Source organism: Branchiostoma belcheri, unplaced genomic scaffold, assembly GCF_001625305.1.
Source record: "Branchiostoma belcheri isolate BF01 breed outbred unplaced genomic scaffold, Haploidv18h27 scaffold15, whole genome shotgun sequence".
NCBI classification, from domain to species: domain Eukaryota; kingdom Metazoa; phylum Chordata; class Leptocardii; order Amphioxiformes; family Branchiostomatidae; genus Branchiostoma; species Branchiostoma belcheri.
Genome location: NW_017802935.1, coordinates 48,569 through 73,208, shown reverse-complemented (window position 1 = coordinate 73,208; position 24,640 = coordinate 48,569). Strand labels below are relative to the sequence as shown.

The following is a 24,640-nucleotide window of genomic DNA, read 5'->3' as shown; positions in this document are numbered from 1 at the left end:
TAATCAGCACTCCTTACAAGCTAATTATTGGATAAGGTTAAAATTCAATGACAACTGATGACTCTTGGTACTAGGCAGATTCTGACTAGTATTTTTACTATCTTGTTCCTGTGTTTACATATGTTGTAGTGCATCGTGATTCTTAGTCTGTTTTGAGATATTTAATTCAGTCATATGTAAGTTTACCCAAATGAAACGCTAAAAACAGTAACACAAGGACTTGTCTTAAGTCACTTGGACTATTGCTCATGCATAATGTCGGCCTGTCCGCAATCTCACCTTAACAAACTTCAGATCATTCAAAACAAAGCAGCCAGACTGGTGCTAAATGCCAAGTATAGCTCTGGCATTGACGATATGCACACACGCCTACACTGGTCCACTGTCAAAGAGAGGTTGTACGCAGGAACACTTTCAATGTTCAAGAAAATTCTCACAACCAAAAAGCCAGAATCAATCTACAAAAGATTACAGACAGTTAATGATACTCACCAACACAATACACGCCTAGCACATAGGGGGGGCTTCAGACTGCCAAAACCAAGAACAGCCTAAGCCAAACGAACATTTCTGTACCGCTGCACTAAATCATATAACACACTTCCACAACACATCAGACTATCCGCACCTACATCGTTTAAGAAACATATCCGGGAATGGTTGAAAACTGTGGTGGACACCTCCAAACCCTTACAAGCATGGTGGTAGTAGAAATGTAGATATGTAAATATGAATCTTTGTCTAAATTTAATTTTTACGACCTCTGACCTCTCGGTACTACTTGCATGTTGTGTGTGGTTATGTAGTGTGTAGTTAAGCCTTACCATGTTGTGATGAAAGTAGTTTGTAGTCAACGACTCCAGGAAGAATAGTATGTATGGCAAATGATGTCTGTACAAACTAATGGAGATCGGTCTAATAAACAAATAAACAAATATGATACGCCAAAAAGCACTGATCAACAACAACACAATTCAGACTTTTAAAGTTCACAACGTAGTTTTATTAGCCTGGGTTCCATCCTGGTTAGTTTACGTCCGCTCGGAGCGGACGCAAACTAACCAGGATGGAACCCAGGCTATAGTTTTATTAATTAAAATGTCAAAGATTTACATTCTGCAACAATCCTCGTTAGACATGGGGTGTATAACATTGATGCAGTGCTGCCACAGTGCGGTATAATTCCGCATGTCAACGCTGCTGACACTCGCCGACGTGACTCTGGACTACCTGCAGGATCAAGGCAGGCATCCATACTGTAAATTGCGTGCCAACAGGAAAAAATACTTGTTTGTCAAAAAAGAGGCAGCCGTCTGCGAAAAGATTCAAAGTCTCCATTATTGGTCCACCTGCGTCAGTGGTTGATAAAAGGCACCCAAAGTAAATGATAACTGCACAATATGTTGTGCCACTACGTTAAATAATGAAGTGGCGGCACAGGTGGGTAAAAAAACTTTACCTGTACTTTGTCTTCTTCTTCTTCTTTGAGTAAATGTAGTCAGACTTATAAATGAATGTAGACCTCTAATGCTAATTTAATGGTGTTTGTAATTATGAGTATTTGTAGTGTAATTAAGAATTGTGATTTTATTACATGTTAACGGGGGGGTGCCCTAATTCCGACCTATCCGTACTAGTTTGAAAAATCCTTGTTGCGGCGCTGTGCCGCATGGGAGCACGTGCCTAAAATAACCACAAGAATGGACAAAGTTTTTGTGTTGATATCGGTAATCTCACAAATTTTGTTTTAGTTCGTACATTCCGACAACAGACAAGTGAAAAATCTGTCTGAATTCGACACTTGTTCGGGGTTTGACGATATTTTGGGTCAGATAAACTATTACCAAAGGTATGTGCGTTTGTATGGAACATAGGTCGGAATTAGGACCCCTCCCGTTAACGGAGTGTGTACTTCAGTCAGAAGACTGTGAAATGCTTCTTGTTGTTTTACTACTACAAATAAACCATTCATTCATAATTTAAATGGAGGGTTTTCCATCTAAAGTTACAGCAGTCTTTGCCCATGTTTCGTAAAATCTGTAATAGTCTAGAAAGGCTGCAGCAAAAGGATCGAGGTTGTCGGTTTTAATTACCCCGCTAGAGGTCGTTGCTGAGTCGTTTGCCTGCTAAATAATGCACCGTGATAAAATGGGTAATTATAAAAGTTGTGAAATTATGCTAACGTCAGAGACGACAACTGTTGCTTCGAAGCGCCGCTATGCGAGGCACGGTTGCAGAACTCCAGCGTCTGAACTAAAACAGGGCCCGTCTTCCAAGTGAGATGTTGATGTTTTTCTTTCGCGACATTCCTGGCTCGGTGACCTGCCTTGACCCGATGGGCGTGGTCACGAACGCAACTAAACTTAAAAACACCTCAGGAGCCCCTGAATCCTTTATACGCCTGAAAACAGAGACATGTACACATTCAAAGAAGATAATGTATATTTATCTTAATTGTACGTATATCGGTATTAGAGACAGTCGCTTTTGTTATACTTTTTGTTGATTTTGGGACAGATTTGTGATTTATAGTTGGATGCCTTCACTGGTGCATGACGGGAGGCCACAGCTGGGTCATTTCCAGGCAAGATGGCTGACGGGGACAGGGATCGCGAATTAGCTTCGAATTTCAGGTAAAATTCTCCCTTATTTCCCTCACAGAGTGTCAAAAACTCTCACGAAGAACTACATGAGATACTCTTCGGTCTCGTTTGGGTGTCATTTTCGCAGTTTTCGCCCGGAATCGTCTGTTTGAGGCCACATAGCTGGAGGGTATCATGTTGCAGATAGTTGCAAAGATTCATTGTTTTGAAAGTTGTAAACTTTGTTCGCCATCGTTCACTTTCTGCGCGCAAAGACGCCAAAAACAGCCCGTATCCTGGTCCCTGCATGTCTTACGAGCTCGATTCGTGGCCTGTTATTTTGAAACGAGCCCGATGTGGCCCTAAGTTCGCTATTTGTTGACGCGAGTTCTACTCGCGATGGAAACTCCGCTGCATTGTTCTAATTAATGGAACATGAATATTTATAGGTTCTCAGATCTGTATCTTTGTGGGTTGCAGCTGTCAAAAGCATCCCCGATTTCTGCCCGAGAGGGCTCTATAAATTATGAACGATGTTCAGGAGTAGTGTTACCGAAAGTTTACCAGTCGGTAGTGTGGTAGGAATTCGTGTGAAGGGTTTGCGTGGTTGTTGGGAGGGTGGTTTGAAGACTTGGGTGTAAAAATCTGTTCACCCCGATAGTTAACCTCGGCGCAGGGGTCAACACTGTTGGTGTCAGATTCCAGGGTGGCCTTCTGACTTGCTCTTCTCCTTCAAATCAGCTCAAGATTTCTTCAAAATCATGTCAGGAAGAGTTGCTGCTGCTCTTTTTGTGTGCAGTCAGTCCCGTAATTGCGTGAAAACCAGTCTTGTCACGGAATAACGAGATCCCGGTGACTTATGTGAGAGGACGTAATTTGTTGTCATTATTTATTATGATCATCTTGCGTGCTGAGTGGAGTGTTTGGGATGAATTGTGCGCTTTACACGCGTGATTAGGTGTGGTAAGGTAGGAAGGTCGGGGTGTCTGATTAACAAGGCGGACTTGGATGGTCACATTTGTTTCACATACGTTATAATTTATATCGTTTGTTGTCTTCAAGGGAACTTTGAGTTAATTCGTTAGATAATCTATTGGTGTGTACTTCTCAGGTTCTGGATCTGTCACACTTAATTGATGATCGTTAATTTGTTTTGAACTGTTAATAGTGATCAAGATTCAACAGGTTGTTAACTTTTTATGTACATGTACTCCCAAACCCACTTTATTAAAGTGGATCCTTTTCTGCCAATGTGTAGTATTGTTATTATTGTGTTGTTGGTACTTTTAGCATGTTGCGGCTTCCTTTTCAATGTATATTTTTCAATTCTGTTGCAATTGGAATGTCGCAAATTCTCTTGTTCTTCACAAATAATTCAGCTTTTGCAAATGAAGATTAGAAAAAAAAAACACATGTCTAGCCTATATTAGTATATATATATGTCATGTTAAAACTTTAGCACACTTGCCATACCATGAATAAGATTATAAGACTAAAAACAAAGCTTTTGAAACCCATTCTCCCAACATACCTATACTTCTTTCTAAAGTTGAGTCAAATAATCATAGAGTCTAATGGTTCATTTTGTACTATATTTTATGGTTCTCTGTTGGGTGAAATACCAGCCAAATTGCTGTGCTACTATTTAGTTGTGACCATTGTGGATTCCTGAGCTGTGCTCAGTGTGGCCCTACTGCAGGCAGGACTGTGGCATCACCTGGACGTGATGAGGGTCTTGTCCAGTATACAATAGAATGTAGATGTAGAACTACCAGCCAAACTGCAGTGCTACTGTTTCGTTGTGCCCAATGAGTGTGGATTCCTGAGCTGTGCTCAGTGTAGCCCTACTGCAGGACTGTGGCATCACCTGGACGTGGTGAGGGTCTTGTCCAGTATACTATAGAATGTAGATGTAGAACTACCAGCCAAATTGCTGTGCTACTGTTTAGCTGTGACCATTGTGGATTCCTGAGCTGTGGCCCTACTGCAGGCAAGACTGTGGCATGTTTGTCTGTCAGCCCAGCCTGACATAACCCATCCCTGTCACATGATCACCGCTGCGGCCAGCTGGTATGTGTAACCCTCCCTTCCCAGCATGCCCTGCGCCAGGGGGTGACCCCGTCCGCAAGTTCAAGTGCGTATCGCGGCCCCAGATCTGCAGCACCTTATCAAGTCCACCTCGGGAGCAGGCTAGTTTACTGCCGCTGCAGCCTCACAGGCTCCCCAATAATTACTTCCACAGGCAGAGAAACAAGTTACAATAACAGCCCAGGAGGAGAGCCAAGATGTCTGGGAAAGATGCAGGCAGGGAGAAAAGAAAACAATCCCTGCTGTAGGGTGGGGAGATTAATGATATTTTGATAGGATTTAGGGGCAAGGCCTGGAGCAGGGATGGGGAGGGGGGGGGGAGGTGCAGAGCTAGAGAGGAACTGGTGAGGGTTTTACTTTTACAGGTTGAAGAAAAAAAGCAGTTGTTGGTTTTAGAGTTTTACAAGAAAACAGTTACTAAAGCAACTGGATAACGTTTGAAAATTGAAAGGCCTTTGGTATTTCTAAATCTATCCAGTAGCTATTTTCTTGTGTTTTTTTCTTTTGTCTTATTTAAGTTATTACCTGGGTCAGTGGGTGTCTGACTCTGACCTTGGTCTTAGAGTTTTACAAGAAAACAGCCTCTCAAGCAATTTGATAGGTACTTTGATACCTTGAGAGTTTGAAAAGCTAGTGGTTTTTCAAAATTTAGCCAGTTACTCAAGTAGCTGACAGTCTTGAACTGTTGTCTTGAATATTACTTGGATGTTTAACCTTTATCATTGACATGATAGAGGTTTGTTCTTTATGGTGAAGTTGACAGCTTCACATGTAGACCTCAATGATGATCAGGAGGGTCCCACTAGGAATGTTAGAACCTGGATTGTTGTGAAATCTGGAGGTTGGCTGACTCATAAAAACTTGTCTGGGCTTGTTGAATAAACTGGCTGAAAGAGGATATTTCAAGTCAACTGTCTTGTGCTTTGATTGGAGATCATCATCATCATCATCATTGGCCTCCCTCCGTCTGGGCAGACGATGGCACGCGCCTCCTTGAACAGGTTCTCCTGTGGCTGTATAGACCGATCCTTGAGTGGCAGTCTCTGTTGCAGCTCTCACAGATAAATGTTGAAGTATGCTGAGCTGGTCTCGTCTTTTGTTTTTCTTTCTTTTCCTTTCGCAGTCTGTCCCGATCCTCATCCGCCCTCTTCACCCCTGTTTTGACAGTGGATTTCCACAGGGTGCGGTTAAGGGCGATGTTCTCCCAGGACTCGGAGTCGATGTGTGCTGCCCTAAGGTCCCTCTTACAGATGTCCTTGTATCGCAAATGAGGGCGGCCTTTTTTCCGAGTTTTGATTGGAGATAATGTTGGAAAATACAACAACACTGGAAACAATTCCTTTGGTATAAAAATATTATCATGAGAGTTCATCTGTGTTGGTAGTTACATCATGTTAAAAGTTAAAACTTTCTAAAACTTGACTGTCGAAAGCTCAATGTTTGAGAACTTTGTGTTAGATGGAAATTTTTAACTTAAAACAACATTAGAAACGAGTACTTCTTGAAGTATACAAATGTCTTACAACTAAATTACTTTGAAACTTTCTCAATGTTAGATCCGGTCAAGGTTAATGGTTAGTACAGAGCATGTATTTGGTTTGGTTTGTATAATTTACCACATTGTTGTTGTCCCTGACAGTAAGGCAAGTGGTATTTATGTATGTGTCACTGTGATTTAAGTTACATTTATAGCCAGGATTATCAGCAAGTGTAGCTCAGGGACATTTGTGACAGGATAATCCCTCCTGAAAGAGACAGCTCAGTCTTGGAAAATTAAACAGACTGGAGAATATAAGGGGTCACTGTTTTTTGTTGTACATGCAAATTAATGTCAAAGACAAATGCAAATTATTGGTAGGCAAATCACCGAACTGTCACCCACTTTTGGTCTACCAGTCCACTGAAGTGCTGTCAACATGGCAGATCACTTATACTGATATAAATCAATCACACTGATGTGATTTGATGTGATTTGGATTGCCACAGTAGAAGTGGATCACTGGCAGCCATAGTATAGCCTGGGTGCCAGACTCACAGCACACAACTAGGCTCAGTTATCCAGTGTGCATAGGATAACTTTGAGCCTAGTGTACATGGGCTATGGCAGCCATTGCTGGTATCATAGTAGATAGAGTAGAGTAGAGTAGATGTCTTCGGCCACGTAGGAGCTTAGGTTCCAGTTTAGGTCGCTCATGATGTTCGTCCATCGTAGGTCGCTCATACACCTCACATTATTACATACCCCAGGTATTGCAGACTTCCATGTTATACATTTTACAAATCACAGTGGAACTCCCTACCAGACAATGTAGTCATGGCAGAAAGCATAAACCAGTCCAAAATAGCCTGGGTTCCAGACCCATAGCACACTGGACACAAATATCTCAGTGAGCCTGGGTCCCCTGCACACTGAGATATTTTGTGTCCAGTGTGCTTTGGGTCTGGCATCCAGGCTAGTCCAAAACAGCTTAGATAATCACTGGGAGAGACGAAAGTACGCAGTATGAGTGAGGATCAGGACACAACAGGCTGCCGAGAAGCCTCCTCTCCTGTAGAAGTATCAAGGTATCAAGGTAATTTACTTGAAACTGGCCCATGTTTGAAAGAATGAATGTATCTAGCCTGGATGCCAGACCCATAGCACACTGGACACAAAGTATCTCAGTGAGCAGGGGACCCAGGCTCACTGAAATATTTTGTGTCCAGTGTGCTTTGGGTCTGGCATCCAGGCTAGAATGTATCATGTTCCTTATAATATTATATATTGTGAAAGTGATTGGGATTCCCACTCAGCCAAAACAACCTGTACTCTGTAAGATTGAATATGAATGAAGCTGAATCAAACCCTCTTGCATGGTGGGCCACTTTGCTTTTCATCCCATCAAAAGCAAAAAGTTATTTGTAATAATATGGTACCATGTAATATGGAAACTCTGAAACTCTCTTTTCCCATGTGTATACAGTAAGAAGACCACTGTGTGTGTTGAAAAAAATATTTCTACCTTCTCAAGGACTGATGTTTCAAAAAGTTTGCTACTGTATTTCCTCCATAGCAAGAAGAAACAGGAGTTTTATCAGATTAAGTCAGTGTATAACATGTAGTTTATACACAGCAACATTGCCCACTCATGACATTGACATGTAGCCAAAGGTAAATAATAATACTGGATTTCATCAATATTGAGAATTTATTATGTTCATGTAACATAAGTTTCAATTCCAAGTTCCCGGTAAGATAAAGAATTAAGATTGTGAAAAAAAAGAAAGAAACAGAATCATGGTCCTGTAGTTAAAATCTATTTCATCAATTTTTGTTTATTTACCAAATTGTTACTCTTGGCACTAATAGTAATATACTTACTGACTGTATAGTGCCTATAGTAAAGGAATGTACAGGTAAGAAGTGTTACTTGTTGGATAGTTCTTGATGGTAAGCAGGAGTGAAGGGTGAGGAATGCATCCCTAATGCATTATGCTGTGTTCTCTCCCCACACCTGGGAAGTATTAGGTATGGTGTGGGTGATGGACAGTAGAGCAGGCCACACTGCCACTATTGTCTGTTCTCTGTCCCAGGGACCTGCACTGAAACACTGCACCAAATCTACTCAGCTCTATAAAAAGTTGTTTATGTTTATAAGATGTGTTTTCAAGTCAAAGGTTGATTGATAGATAGGTGGCATGTCAGCTGATTCGAGTGTGTATTCTGCAGTTTTTTACTTGAAGATCTGGGCTTTGTAATGCACACAGAAGAAGTAAAAGTCTTGGTTTTATTGGGATGTATTTTATAAAATACCTTACATTATGTAAGTAAAACACATTGGTCAATCTTTGAGAGAGAGAAAACATGTGGATTCAACAAGTGTCTCTTGACCCAGTTCAGTAAATCTTCTTCATGGCTTGTCACCATATTTCCTACAGGCACATCCTAAAACTTTTATACTCCAGTTGGTTGTGTTTACTGGAGCGCTCCCCACATATTACTCTCCAAGCAGAGGTTTAGGTTTTGGCTTATTTTTGGCATATTGTAGGTGTTTTTCTTGGGCCTTCTTTGTTGTACTGGAAGTTTTTTAGGGCTTGTGTAACGAAAAAATTACAGTGCAGAAAAGAAAGTCAGACAAAAATCCTCAACAACACGCCAAAAATAAGCCGTAGCCTTGACCTCTGCTTGGAGAGTTTTCACATACTGCTGTTGTCAGGATCAGACAAACTCCCCACACCTGAGGTGACTGTAGCAGCAGCAGACATGTTTAGCCAACGTGTTTATCTCCCCGAACAACTCTCGAAGTTTGTGGCCCGGGGGCAAGCTACATACCCCGTGTGCACAGCCCCATTTGTTCCTTTGTATCTTATCATTCTATCAGGAGTTTAAAGCCTCAAATATAAACTTCTGTTGGGTCAATCCTGGCATTGTTGGGAACAACAGTGATTCTTGACTCCTCTGTCGGCAGGTTGGGGTAGGGGAAAAGCTAGAAAAGTGTGGATCGCAGACGATCACAACGTTAGTGTTTTGTCGCCTCTGGCACTAAAAAACACTCCATGTGTAGCCTCATTCGCTCTTTTGTCCATTCTTTTATCCGCGACCACCAGAGGCCAGGACGCCGAAATGAATTTGCCATGCATGGTTTCCCCTCAATCCTACTGAGCAGACTTTCCTGTCTCCCTGGCACCACAGGGTCAGGGGTCGCCGGTATTTGTTACAGTATTGGGTTCAAAGGGCACAGATGGAACGACTTGTGGAGGGCTGGAAGGTGCCAATGGTGGCTCAGCGGGGTGAATCGTCCGGCGCTGGCAGGGGCAGTTTGTGCCGGAATGTGGAATGCAGCTAGCGGCGGCTACAGCGGTAGGCGTTTTGTGTTTGCAGCGAAGCAACAGCTTTTCCGACGGGCCTGGGAAATTTGTCGAGCGTAATGGTGGCCATCTGAATGCCAGGGGGAAGGAACGAACGAAACGTGCCAGTGGTGTCCTCACGGTGAAGCATCAGAAACTCGGTAAGCAGATTCAGATGCTTTCTTACACCGCTGTTCACTGAGGTGTGAGCGTCAATCACTTCTGATGTACGTAAAGAGAAATCACGTACAGTAATCTCCAAGCAGATCATTTGTGGCTACAACACAGTATCAAACTGCCCAGGCTGTATCAAACACGCCATCCCAGAAAAGTTACCAGTACAAGAAAGATTTTAGCCGTATAAAAACGCCTAAAACACGTCAAAACTAAACCTCAGCTTGGCTCTAGTTAAATCATGGGTATATCTGTTTGCATCAGTGTTTTTCTATTCTGTTGGAGCCCAGAGGACACCTGTATCCACCTCTTGAGTTAATCCCCAGAAGAGATCTGTTTTGCCGAGTGTGTTGTTTAGTGTTGTTTAGCCGCCGAGGTGTGACTACTGAAGTGTGGGTAATATTTTCTATTGTTGGTCGGGGTTCTTTGTAATTGGCAACTTTGGGGACAGAATGGCAAACCGGCGGGGAATAATGGTCAGGTACAATGGTCTGAAAATGATGCCGTGGTTTACAATATGGTCAGAGTTGTTCTGTCATTAGGAGGTTAGTTGTGCAAGGGTTCGTTCGAGGCCAACAAATCTGTAGTACTAGTAAGTACTACTGTGTATATAGGACTCTGCTGAAACAAACAAAATTTCCTGTTTTTGCCAGCAAAGTTTGTTGTAATCCAGATGCTATAGGTTGGAGAATTCCCTGCGGGAAGGTTATTTTATGTGACTTTGAATCAGTTGTGTGTGCCTGTAGGTTCAGTGAAAACAGCATGTATGTACATTATAATGCACACTATTGGAAGTTTTGCATGTGTATCAAGGTATCAAGGTATGTGTACGTGTATGGGAAACTAAAAACTCTGACTTATTGTATTGTTAGGAGCTTTGTTTTATTGTAATTCTGTAGTATATCATAGTTTTTGTAAGATGTTGTTTATGAAAGAAAACTTTTTGATAATTTTTGTCAGGGCTTTGAATTAGAGTCATCAATGTCTTTATTTTGAACAGACAACTCCGAGAGTTTTTACTGTTTCTGCTCAGTTGAATCAGTAACGTTATCATGTAGAAACCTATAAAAGTCTGGCTCTGAGTGACATTTCGTAATGGTAAAACGACACTTGTAAATCTCTGCACCTTAATTTATTCCCCCAAGAAGTGTTCAAAGAGAGATGAGGTGAAAAGAAAACGCCTTTTGGTTATTTTTACGAGGTTTGATTTTGTCTGTGGCTGTCCTTGGGTGCAGCAGGTACCAGGCCAGGTGAACAGGAGGTCATCAATCACAGTCAGAGTTGAAAGGATTTCGCGAGCAATCCATCACGAGTCTTAATTAAAAAGTCCCGTCACAAGTGACGTCCGCGCTGTCTTTAGGACAGGTTTGTATTGTCTAAAACTGGACGCAGGAGCGACAAGAAACTTCCGCTGAAGGTGGGGGAGTTTTTTAGCAGTCGGAGACGCGCGTGTGTGCGGGGCATGTACAATAAGCACGGCGATCCGACGTGAGTGAAAAGTTGCCGATGGTGTTCAAATAGAGTCCCAGGATTGTACACAGCAATGCCTGGACTCTACAGTATTGGGTAAACACTTGCAGGTTTTCGAGGGCATGCCCCATATATTGAAACAGGCCAGAATTTTTGTACACCCCTGGTGAATGAATGAATGAATGAATGAATGAATGAATGAATGAATGAATGAATGAATGAATGAATGAATGAATGAATGAATGAATGAATGAAACTTTATTTTCGTGTCGTGCGCATACCACGCCCAGCCCGTGTGGGCTTATACGACACCGTTTGAGAATAAATAATACATAAACAACAGAGAAACAGAGGTACAGAATCCACCTGGTATTGCTAAGGCAGTGCAAATGAATGGAGGGGAAAAAAGCTTTGGTCCAGTAAAAAAAATTGAGCACAAAGTGAAGGTTGTTCTATGACTTGCAAATTATATACAGTATGTATTATTTTTAGTATGAAGAGACAATTGAGCTATTTTTCTTTTGTTTTATGTTTGATAGTTTTGACAAGTTACATACAATGATAATTGATATGACACATCTTATCTGAATTGAATATCTTCTAGGAAGTGAAAGGACCTTCAAATCAATGTACACAGTACACATTTTGCTTTTTAGTTAGGCTGTCAGTAACTTTTTGTTATGACTCATATTCCATTGACTGAGAATCCTGGGGATATTACAAGGAAAGGAAAGAAAAGCAGATTAAGTGGGTGCAGATCTATAGTTTTCCCATAGTAGCAATGTTGTCGAAAATGGTCAGAAAATGGCCAAAATGTGAAATTTTCCGTGCTAACTTCTCTCGCTCTTCAGTTTCTCTCTACAGTATTTCCTCCACTAACCCCATGCAGGTCCGGATTCCTGTGCCCCCCTCCCCATCATATCTCACCATCGCAATAAGTAGGCCCATCTGAACTCATCAACAGGCACAAGTTCATTAATTGGAACCACTTTGCAGCGATTTCCACCCCGGAATGAAGTGTACAAGGGAAGGGGAGGTCCAGTGTTGGGGATTTCTCTTTCCCTTGCCTTCTTAACTTAACCTAATTTGGCATTCCGGGCACGGGGTAGCTTGCCAAGGTATTCCAACATTTCTGGGGGACCCTTTGAAGTTGCAGGCGTGTTGGTTTCCCAGTAGTTTTTCCCGGTGATAATTTGTAGACGGGGATTACGGTCCATACCGACTTCAAACACGGCTGGCTCGAGCTCGCTTCCGTAAACTTGGCCGTGCCCCTTTGTTAGCGAGCCTGCGCAGCTCGGCTCTTGTTTTCGCCTTTGTTCCCACGTGCATTTGCCAGGTGTCCGGCCGTAGCCTCCAGGCCTGAGGCAGTTACTCCGGGTGGACAAAAATGCGGTTAGTCCGTGCGCATCTGCACTGTAAACGTAATGCGGGTCCTGCCCTCCTTTGTTGCCTAAATGCCACCGACCTCTCGTTGTGTGTACGGTGACTTCTGGAAGGGCATAATGGTACGGTAGCTGGCACGGATCGGAAGGGAGCAGTTGAGTAGGTCTGGAGTGATCCTCCGAACATTCGCCTGCCCTTGATGTAACAAACCGACTGACAAAACGCTCATAATTGCAGCCAATTATTATCGAGCGCTCCCGTACAATAAGAACCATTGAACGGTGGAGCAGCTTGTGTGTGTCAGAAGGATCAAGGTGGCAGGCACGGCTGGAAATAAGCTGGCTGGGAAATTTTGTTTTCGCCCCGCCAGGCTGCCTTCACTCGCAAATCCTCTCCCACACGTCCATAACCCTGCAGTTTGGAGCCTGTCGTGATGTGTGTGGAACTAGATTTGAGTTTCTGGTGTTTGGGTTCCATCTGAGAAGGTTAATTTCCAACCTTGTCAGCCTAACAGCCGTTATAGCGCAGCAGACAGACAGGGGAGCGCAGATTGGGTGGATCGTGTTTCCTGGCCTTTATTTTTCTTTCCTTAGCACAACTAAAACCTGGGCCAAAACAGAAATCGTAGGTGGGCTCTGAGCGAGGTTTTCTTCTTAGATATCACTTCATTATTATGATTCTGGACGAGAGAAGCTTCAAAAGTGATGTGTGGTCCTGCGATGATGGGAAAGAGAGAGAGTTGGGGACCTGGGTCTCTCTTCTGTTTGTAAATGAAGACAGGAGGTTGGTGGCTTTGGTTTGGTAAGGTTCACTGAGTTTGGCTGAGAAAGGCTGGCTGACTTCCTACTGAGTTTGTGTTTTGACTGGGTTGGAGAGAAATGAGCGTTCTGTTGACACCATCATCAGATGTAAGAACTTTTTCATTTCGCAGAGTAGAATAGGGTCATGAGGGGAGACAGGATAAGTTTATTTTGTACCCCTTGTATTCCTGCACTTTCTTTCATTTTTTTCAGATAAACTTTTCTTAGTTGTCATTGGAAATTGTTTGTGTTGAAAATATTGTAGAGAAATCAAATGAAATGTGTAGTTACTCAAGAATTCTGTCATTCAAGGTAGCAACTGGATAGATTGGATTTTGAAAACTGTCAGGCGTTTCAAGTAGCATTCATCCGCTACTTATTCAGGGATCTCCCCAGAAATTTAGGACAGAATGGAGGAGGGTGCGAAATATCGGTAAATTTGACCGAAGAACCCTGGAAAAGGGTGTAAAAACACTAGTTTTGAAAATTAACAGGGTGGAGCTGAGATAAGGACTGGGTGGAGGAGCTCCACTGCTCCATTGTTTAGGGAGGTCCCTGTTATTGTAGCAACTGGCCTGTGTATCTCATTACCAGGATGTCTAACCTTCATCAACGAAATGTGCAGATGTTGTAAAGCAGTTTTACTGGGTTGTTTGTTGTGTGATTTACCCACATACAGTTCAAGGATAAGAGGGTAAGTGTGGTATGCACGAGGTGGTATTACAGTTAGAGACAGGTTTTAATGCCCTAGCCATGCATATCCATGCATATACAAGCTCCAGGCCTTCTTACTTACACGCAACCGGCAGGTCTGACAAATGGACTGAGCCGACCTCTAGCTCGGGATTTTTCAAGACTTGCCAACAACTTGCAAAGAGAGGAAGACCATGGTTGCAGGGCAGGGTGCCAAATTTTCCCTCCATACATGGGTCTGTTCTGTTATCACCTCAGTTCAATGGACTTTGTCCAGTTGAAGATTGACAGCTATACTGGCCTGGCTACCTGTTACACGGTGATGAATTTGCTTTAAATGTGACAAGTTTCAAAGAGCTGTTTTCTTATTATTGACCCACAACGCTGATAAAACTGTTGAAGGGCCTTTTTATGAGGTATACCAGGTATTCATAAGTCTGGTTGGACCATGAAATAGTACAGTTTCTACTCTTGTTTACTTTTGTTTTTACAAGTTTAAAAGTGCCCCAGTTCTGAGGCAAGTCTCTGTTTTTCTTCCCTATCTTTACTGACACTCTTCGGACAATCAGATCTTGAATCTGAAATTTAAAATCTTAAAAACAAAGTACTATCATACTGTAGTACAACAGAGGTTTCATTGTTTTTTCTGTCATTGTTTTTTCCTGCATTCTAGATTAGTGTATGATAGTATATTTACAAACATAATCCTATACAAATATAGAGGTGCAGACAAAAAGTCACAACTAAGTTTTGGTCACCACAGTACCCATTATTTCGAGCCCAGGTTTGACTATGTGTAACTATTGGTCCAAGTTAGTGCACACAAAAGTACACATCCCCCCAGTATTTCTAGCCCAGGTTTGGTTCTGTTAGTCTGTATATCCAATGGTCAGTATCGAAATAGAGGAGTCCTCACAGTTTTTCTCTCCCTCTCTCTCCCTTTCTTCCTCCCTCTCTCTCTATCTTTCTCTCTCTCTCTCTCTCTATCGTTATGTTCACTGTTATAACTGTCACTTCTGTACCGTGAACTTATCATTACGTTTCTGCACTGTCGCAACCATGAACATATAGTTCCGTGAACGTGTCCATTTTTCTCAGACCGTGAACTTTTGCTACCGTGAACATAGAGTGAATTACAGTATAGATATATATATATATTTCCAGCCTAGGTTTAACTGTGTGTTACTGTATATCCACTGGTCGGTCCCCAAGCCCAGCGGTCCCCACAGGTGGCTGCCTTCAACTGTCAATAGCGGTGTGTAAATAAGGGCCTTATCAGCCGCCAGGGTTCAATATTTGATCAAGGGGCTCTCGGGAATATTGTTTCAGGTGTTTCAGAAAGATGGAGGACTTCATAAATGACAAGTGGCTTTCAGGAAGGGGCGATAACTTTTTATTGGCTCACGAAACACTCCGCTTAGACTTACCCAGCTTTTATTAAAAACCACATTCCAGGTTAGACTACTGTCGAACAAGCGCTCTATTTTGTATTTTCTAGTAACCGTACAGCCTTTCCAAACATTTCTACCCAGTGTCTAAAATATATTTTGAATGGGATAGAATTTTTTCTTACATTCTGGCAGCGCGTTAAAACTTCTAGCTGTGAGTTTGACTGGCACGGGATAATTCTACAGTAGACAGCTTGTTGGAGGCCCCCTGACAGGGGTGACATGCCATCAGGGGAAGGTCTCTCCTGTGTCAACTGTGCCTGGAATGGCTGCTGCACCCTGGGTCATGTTGTACCCTGCTAGTTAATTAAACCTGCTTCATCAGGTACTGTGCTGTTTGTGTCTGCTGCTGTTGTGGCTTTCGTGGGGGGAACAAGATGGAGTTTCAACTGTGGGTGTCTGTCTGTCTGTAGCAGGTAAGGATAGGATCATCACTTGTTTAGAGTTAAAACTTTAGATCCAACTGAACACAAAAAGTTCTCTCACTCATAGAGCTTTCGACCAGTCACTCTGGTCTTCCTCAGTAGACTGACCCAGTGAATCGAAAAGTGGTCGAAAGCTCTAGGTGAGAGAACTTTTTGTGTTGGATCTAAAGTTTTAACTTTAAACATGTAACTACCAACACAGATGAACTTTCATGATAGTAGAATCACCACTTCTTACTAAGGACTACACGTACTATAAGAAGTGTTCGAGTTTGTTAACCTTCAGCAGGCTAAGGTAGCCATTTGGCATCCAGTTTGTATTGGTTATGGGGTTAGGCAACAGGGAGAAGGTTAAGTTTTGCAGATGGATTCATCCACCATAACTTAAGATTTTACACGAAAACTTTTTTGTTATATCTATATACATTGTCAGATTATGTTTATAGACAGGTGTTGGTGGTAAGTAGGTATGATGGAAAGATCAGTAACATTCGACATAAAAGAGACTGGGCCATTGAAATTCCCCTAGAAAGTACATCCACCAAAAGATTGACGACGGGAAAACACACATCGGGGATTGTCGAGTTCCAATAAGGCGGCAGTATAACCTGTACTTTGGTCTGTTGTTAAGAGTTCTAGTAATTGTGGTCTTAGAAATTGCTCCGTGTCCGCGCACTTATCAACGATGGTAATCCCCCCATGACTGGCCAGTTCCTGAGTTATATGAGAGATACCGGCGTCGCCATGATCCCTTGGCAACCTGTACTACCACTTGGACTTGTTGATTGTCAGTACTTCAACTTGCGTACTACTCGAAGAAGAAGTACCATCTCCCTGAAGACTGTCCGTGTCTAAGACAGAATTTCCTCATCACACCTGTGTCTCCTTGAAATGACCTTCCAGTGTCACCTTTTCTGAGGCAAACTCACCTGTGGAGTGAGTGACACCTGCACCTGAAGTTCACACCTGTTGGAAAAACACACCTGTAAACACCTTCTCCATCCTTCTATCTCAGCAGGGATTTTTATTTTTCTGCAGAAACGTGCTCGCATGTATGAGTGTGATTTTGTCCTTGTGCCACGAGTGCGCGGCCCTCCTAATTGACCTTTCCTAAGTGTGTTCTTTACGACCTGTCCGTCGCCGCGTTGGTTCCGACACGTCCCCGGCGCTGAAGTGTTGACCTCTTCACTGTTATCAAAGGCCGGCAATAATTGTGATTGTTGTTAAATATTAACATTGTTGAGCTCGGCGGGTATGAGTGACTGTTTGAGGGGATTAGGACATGAAAGTATAGGCTGGGGGAGAAGTTTGGAGTGTATTGTCCGACCAGGGTCACCCCGGGGCCAGCCGAATTCACCTCACAACCGGGATTCCTCCTTTGTCCCAGTAACTGCTAAACATGAGCAGGTATGGAGGAAAGACTTACAGTATTATTTCTGATACAGAAGTCAGGAAAAGAGTGACAAGAGTTACACGTATAGCCGGCTCCTGATATCTAGACTGTTGTCGCTGCATGCAGAGAGAGAGTTGCAGGCAGGTAGAATGTTGTTTGTGACATTCTCAGAGGGATCACCGGTATCACAGGTGTGAGAGGGAGAGGAATGATTTGCATACGCTCAGCTTGGGTTAGACAAAATTCTCACTGGACTTCTTGGATCATGTATGGAACTACTCCATGGCCCATGGATATATATAAGGTCATATTCAGGTATAGAAACTATATTTTTCTATTATTATTATTATCCAATATGTGGACTCTTGGATCATGTATGGAACTACTCCATGGCCCATGGATATTATATATATAAGGTCATATTCAGGTATAGAAACTATATTTTTCTATTATTATTATTATCCAATATGTAATTTGCAAGGGCTTTTGCAATACAGTAGTTTTGTTTCTCTGTAAATGAACAATGCATCAGGTGACATTCTTAGGTTAGTTTAAAAAGAGCACGTTGGCAGAACTTACTGCACCTGCACGAAACCCATAATGTATTGTGCATAGCACTTAGGCAGAACGTCTCATATAAGGTCGTATTCGAGCATATAAGGTTAGTATTCTGTCTGTAGTTTACAAATGTTGTGTTGGAAAAGATATCCTCTGCAACGGGCAAAATTCTGATGCAACGTTGACCAAAAATCCAATGAAAAGCACAAGTTTCGCGCAGGCACAGTATGTTCTGCTGACATGCTTTTAAAAAGGAACATCTAATATTGCTCTTGGAAGTTTGAATTTTGACCCTTGTTCTTTTGAAATTCCAGTCAAGGACAGCTTCTTGGACCTAGACAAAAGTTGGAAGTACTCCATGTCAAAGGTCATGCCACTTAATGTGACTTTATGTTATGCCAAATTTCATTTCTAGTTGCTGGGGTGATGTTTTGATTAAATGCTTGTATCTGCTATATTTTATATTTTTCTACCTTCTGATTTTTAGAGATTTGCTTGCCACCTGTACAACAGTTCATATGGTTTGTTGTCAACTTACAAGTGTGATTTTTTAAACAAAAAGACAACTTCAGTATTACAAATCTACTAGTCCAGTGTTTATGATTTTATTTTGAATGTCTTATAGCATTACACGTAATAAAATGTATATCCATATGGAGACTTAGCAAATATCAATAATATTTCCTGTATACTAGAGGTTTCTTTTAAACAACCAAACTGTTTACCTTGCTGACGTTTCAATGTCTGTCAGAGCTTCTCACTGGAGTTCTGCTTCTTGCTGCTATATGTAGCCGATATAGGTGGCGCTTTTGTGGCGAGAACACAATCCCAAATGTGGCTGAGTTTAATACTTTACCAACCTAAAGAAATTATCTTCGGAAATAATATTTGCTAATTGTTGTTTGACATATTATTTGGTTTCAAACGTCAGAGTGAGAATGTGGTGCATGTTTGCCTGTGGTGTTATGTTGCCTTTCATCCCATCTGTGTCAGAACAAATTGTCTACACCACAGTTTACAGAAAATGTGCCGGCATAGAAATTACTGCACCCAGGGAATATACCACTGACTCTGCGAGATTATAACTTCTTAATTTGCCCTTAACGACATGTTTGGATGTCGTATCCTTCGCGATACACCTGATTTCCTGTGAGTTGGCTGGTTTCTCGAGGGAACCGTAATGAGATCGGACAGAGCTGGAATGAAATGAGCATGTTGCCTCTCAATTCCACTGCCAGTACCCTGGTGGAGGGATTACATTAGGGCGGATTCCGTCCCCGTGATTTGATTTGGATGCTTTGATTATGGATCCAGGGAAGGAGATCTGTAGGAAGACCTTGTAGCTACAGAATGCCCATTGGGACAATGATTGTGGAGAGTTGGTTATCTTACAGAGCACGGGTAACAATGAATGTTTGAACTTTGCTGCTTATTACAATCGTACAAGGTACAATGAATGTATAACAAAAACTATTGAACAATAATACTTCAAGATAAATCCAGCTTATACTGTGTTACAGTTTGGATCTACAAAGTATTATTGAATGATAATCGTGTATTATAGTTACTTCTACATGATCTTTGTGTATGCACAATTTGGCTTTGCTTTTGGAATGAAGTGCAAGAAATTGACCTATATTTTGATGTAGACTGACATTGACTTTAGTAGCTTTTATAAACTTCAACATGCTGAAGTAGCTGTCAGGCACCAAGTTTGTATCATTTTATGGCAGCCACGAGGTTAAAAAAACAATGGAACAACAATAAGCCAGGAAAGGAATTTTCCTCAGTACACATCAGAAATCAAACTGACGCGACCCTTGCCACCAGTTTGGCAGAAACCGGAGGTGAACAAGTCAAGCAAACCGAGTTATCACACATTTGTAGCGCCTTAGCTACAAAAGAGCGCCCGTAACACCCTACAAAGGTGCAGGTAAACCACGCTGAATGGTGAGCCTGGTTCTACCTGTTTCTGCCCATGTAACTTACAGACCAATTTGAAGCCCATTGTGCTGGGGTATTACCCAGATTGCCATCTGTGCTGTAATGACCGTTGATTGTGCGTATATCTCGTAATGCGGATAGTGTCAAGGCTTGTTCCGCCATGCGTCACGCCCTGATCCCTTGTAGGCATGCGGCTATCTTGTCTGTCTCTGTTGGTCCCCATTATGTAGTGGAATAGCTGTGGCTGCGATGAGTAGTAGATAGGCTTGTGTCATATCTGGGAGATTGCCAGGGAGTCGCGTCGTGACTTTGTGCTTACGATCGCGGCGTGGTTATCAGATGTGGGGCGGTTTGCTGGGTGGAAATGACTGTGGCCTGTGTGTGTTGCCTATTGTGTGCCTCAAAGGGAGAATATATCCACTTTGTGTACTTTCCAATTCACCGTAGTTATTGGGCTATTGAAAACACAAGTTCGACAAATATGTGGCAAGTGGTGAAGGTGATTGTTATTTAAAGGCTGTGAATGTGAGCTAGTTTTTTGCATGTCAGACCACTTTTGACATATTTTTATAGAAAGTTTAGTTATGTGATTTATTTGGACGACAAATACAAGACTGAACTTTAAAAATAACAACTCAAATTATCATTGTTTCCTTATGCTGCCTTGTTCTACAGATTTTTAGAAATCTTACGTCTAGAATAAATTTTAATTAAAAGAATGTCTTGTGAATTGAATTACATGTACATGTAGTATGCTGGTTAAAAAGACATGAAAAATAACACTTAAACTTGATGTTATAAATATCAAATATGGAAATTTCTGCTTTATCACCTTCAGTATTTGAGTACAAACTATATAGAAGTAAGTACTAAGGTTCACTCTTTTGTGTATGGAAGGGTTTGGAATATCTTGACCCGCCCAAAAAGGTAAGCACAATGTTTGGGTCAACACCAAGCATATCATTATTACGGAAGAAATTTATCCCTGGATTTAAAATCAGGAAATTGGATCTTGTGTGCAGCACCGGATCTTTTCCTACATAATCCGTTTTTATGTGTGTACCTTTGTCCCCGGCAATATGGTGGCTTCTTTCTACTATTGGATTTAAACTCGATTTCGGTGTCCAAACGGTTAAAGTCGCCAATCAAGTCCGAGCTTTATCGGGTAATCTCCGAGGGACGCTTTACTGCGTAAAGTCATCGCGTTCCTTTATTGGGGCTTTCTCTGCTAAAGCCTCCGGTACGATTTATCAAAATCAAATCGTCAGTCCATCTCTGGATCATAAAGGAAAAAAAAACTGTTCTGGAATTAATGATTTATTTTGTATTTCTGTTCTGTAGTTTGAAGTTGACCTTACAAAAGTCATTGCACCTTTTGTTAGGTTTATATTCTGCATATTTCTGTATGATTACCTCCATATATAGAGTGGTAAAAGAGGAGTAACAAAATGGAAAGGATGTCTATTGTCCATGATAGGTGCCATTATATATGTTAGGTGCTATTATGTAAGTTATACTGCCGGGTAGGTTGTTGTGCTTTGTACAGTTTTAATGAAAAGTGGACTGGAAGTCAGCTGGAAGTAAGTGACTTAAGTGTTAAGTCTGCGCACCTGCCCTTTAAAATAACATGGTCCTGCCTCAACGAATGAATGAAAAAACAAATGAATGAATAAACGAATGAATGAATAAACGAATGAATGATGAAAAATAATCTGAATTTCTTTGATATCTTGAAAAATATTTATTCGATATCTACGAAAAATAATCTACTTTTCTTTGATATCTTTCCAACAATAGGCCACCTTGGCATACCATCTCACAGCATTTGTATCCAAATTGTCAGTTTAAGTGAAATGAAAATCAAATATGTACTGTGTAGGTATACTGTATAGGGGTAGCCAGCCTTTACCAAAACACTTGTCTCACAAGTGGAATTCTGCAAGAAAAGTTTGCTCATTCTGTATTCATTAATAGATTATCTATTGAATAAAACAACACCCTAGACACTCCATTGAAAGTGGTCATAATATTAATAATTGTTTATTGCAAACTCCTGCCTGAGGGCTACATGTATATTGCAAATACAACAGGAACATTTGATATAAGTAAAAGCAAGCAATACATAACTAGACACAAGAAGTTTTAAAAAAAATTACTGTTACTCCTAAATCTACCGGGTTAAAGCTTTAATATAGACTCATAATATAGACTCATATTGGCCAGGTGGTCCTTATATAGAGGTTTAACTGTATATACATATCATGCCTCTCCTCAGTGTGTTTTACAATTATACCATCATTTCCTTAACTCATAAAGGATACTCATATAAAAGAATGAATGATAAGCTACCAAATTGTTTTCCTTGGTGTACTTCATAAGAATCCTAAGCATATTAAGTTTTTATTAGTCCATATGGCGATGTAATGATAACAGTGATGTTGTTATCTATATGTGATCCCACAGGACAGATTGGGGACTTGTGCACAGGTGGTGTTATCTGTCTGATAGAATGGGAAAACAGTCCTAATGGTATAATAAGTCTGAGTGCTACCTTTATACATTCATGAATACCGATCATCTACAAAGGCTTGGTGAAATGGGTCTGTAGAGGGTACCGTATTATTGGGCACACAGAGCATGCTCTTTTATGTATGCACGACAAAAGCGAGACCTGTTACAATAGGAAATGTACAAAGTGACTCTTAGATGTTCCAGTGTATTCAGACGTGTACATGGAGTGTTGGTGGTCTCAGTTCAATTGTCAAATGATAATTACACAGTTTCAAATTTACAAATGCTGTATAAGTTTATATTATAAAAGAGGAAATAGTGCAGTTTGAAATCAGGCCAGGCAGTATAAGGACCATGTAGCAAATTGGATGTCATCCAGGCCAAACTTCTATGGCGAAATTAAAAATTGGAATAAATACATGTGTAACACAACAATAGTACCTTTATGTACATGTAGTCCTACCATATGTCAAGGTATACTGATCACCTGCAGTCAAAAGTTAGGCGCACAGCTCGATGTTGGTTGCATGAAAGTGCATATACACCTAGTATGTAACAGTACAGTACAGAAACCAGGCCATGTCTCTAAACCCCCCTCCCCCTTTCCAGGGCCAGTAGAGCTCTACTCCCAGCCTAATTTTGGAGGATTTGCGTCCATTGTCCTGCGCTGAAATCCCCCAGTCTTGCCTGCAGCTACACTTCCCTGGCTGCTTTTGTCTGCAGCAGGAGGGTTGGAAACATCTCCTGCAGAACTGTCAGTCCCAGGCCGGCTTTTTGCAGCGTTTCTAGGTTAGTAGGAAAGTTTTACAGACATTTGTTGCATACAACTTACATTATCGTGCATTGCTGATTACACTACAGTAAGGTGTGTCGCTCCTAAATTTTTTACATGTTGTTTGTTGATGTTAGAGGTCTCGGTCGGTGGTTGTTTTGATGTTGGTTTTTTAAAGGCCTTTTCTATGATTCTATGTTTCCTTATAATATAAAGTGGAAGAAATCACAGTCACTGCTGCTTATGTAGAAGGGAAATTTCGTGGGAAAGGCTACTGAAAACAACAAAATTACCCCTGACCTTAGTAGCCTAAGTTTTAGAGAGTTCTTGTTGTTGTACAGTTTTGATAACTTGAGAGCATGTTCAGGGTGTATTACTACAGTATTACTACAGGTAAAAGAAAATTCAGTTCATTGAGGAAAAGCATACCATGATTTCTGTGGACCACAGGCTTGCTATTGGTGAACACAAACGGGTCATGACTGAACAGGAACAGGCACAGCGTGGCCAGGTATGGCCCACAAGGTGTGGAGGACTGGGGTGTAAACAGACATTCCTCAAGCAGGGCTCAAAATACTTTTTTTCTGCAAACCTGCACTGGACCAGCAACGTTCCAAAACATATCTGCATCAGACAAATTTTACCTGCACTACAGTTTCTTTCACTACAGTTTTTTTTTACAGTTTCGATCAAGAAAATTGAAATGTTTTGAAAGAGCATATCTACTAATTCTAGTACTACTCATTTTCTATTTTAAAGTTCTATGCTATCTTTATTAATTATGCCACTTTGAAGACAATGACAATTTAACTTTAAGACTGCAGAGCAGTTTTTGACCCTAGTGTCTGGGGCTGGTTTTGTCATGGTCCAGTGCAGGTTAGGGTCAGGTAGACATCAGAAATACCTGCACAGCTCCAATGTTACCTGCACTAACCTGCATATACAAGTGGTATTTCGAGCCCTGACCAGTGGTGTATACAGGCATTCCTTATGTCTACATTCTTCCTCTCTTTCCTTGATGGAAGAATACAGTATGTGGGGTGAAGCCTTTCTTTTCCATAGCGGAAGGCTTAGGGGAATGTGGGTTCTCACCTCACAGAACATTCCCCTCTTGTTGACAGGAGATTTTCACGCCATGTTTACCTGTTTGCTGGGACAGTGATGTTCTGTCTAGTACAGTAGTCAGTAGTAGGGGTCAGACATGCACAGAAGTCACTGCAGGGTTCTCACCAGGATTTTTTCATAGCGTAGGGCTCAGGTACAGAAGGACAACTTTCTGTGGCACAAGTCGCACATTGAGTCCCCAAAAACATGACCACAGCAGGGGGTCTGGTGTTGTCCCCCCAAAATTTTGTAACTCATAACCCCCTGAGAGTGAGACACAATTTCTTGCTTGTTGGGGGTCAGATTTTGTTTTGCCTTTGCTATAGCTTCATTCTAAAGTTATGTATTCATTTTTTTAAAGATACATGAAGGTTCTCCCCCAGAAAACACCTCTACACTGGTTGAAAGACAGTGTAGGGGTCCAAATCACAGCGTAGGATAGCTTAGTGAGAACTACATGTATGAAGT

General features: G+C 41.5%; 1 long non-coding RNA gene across 1 annotated transcript in view; it reads left to right on the top strand.

Annotated features, from left to right (window-relative positions):
* The first annotated feature begins 2,592 nt into the window (after window positions 1-2,592).
* Window positions 2,593-24,640, top strand: part of LOC109465433 — a 39,384-nt gene continuing 17,336 nt past the window's right edge. The window contains exons 1-2 of the long non-coding RNA XR_002139958.1: window positions 2,593-2,633; window positions 22,906-23,085. This is a non-coding gene — a long non-coding RNA (uncharacterized LOC109465433). The remainder of the gene's footprint in view (window positions 2,634-22,905; window positions 23,086-24,640) is intronic.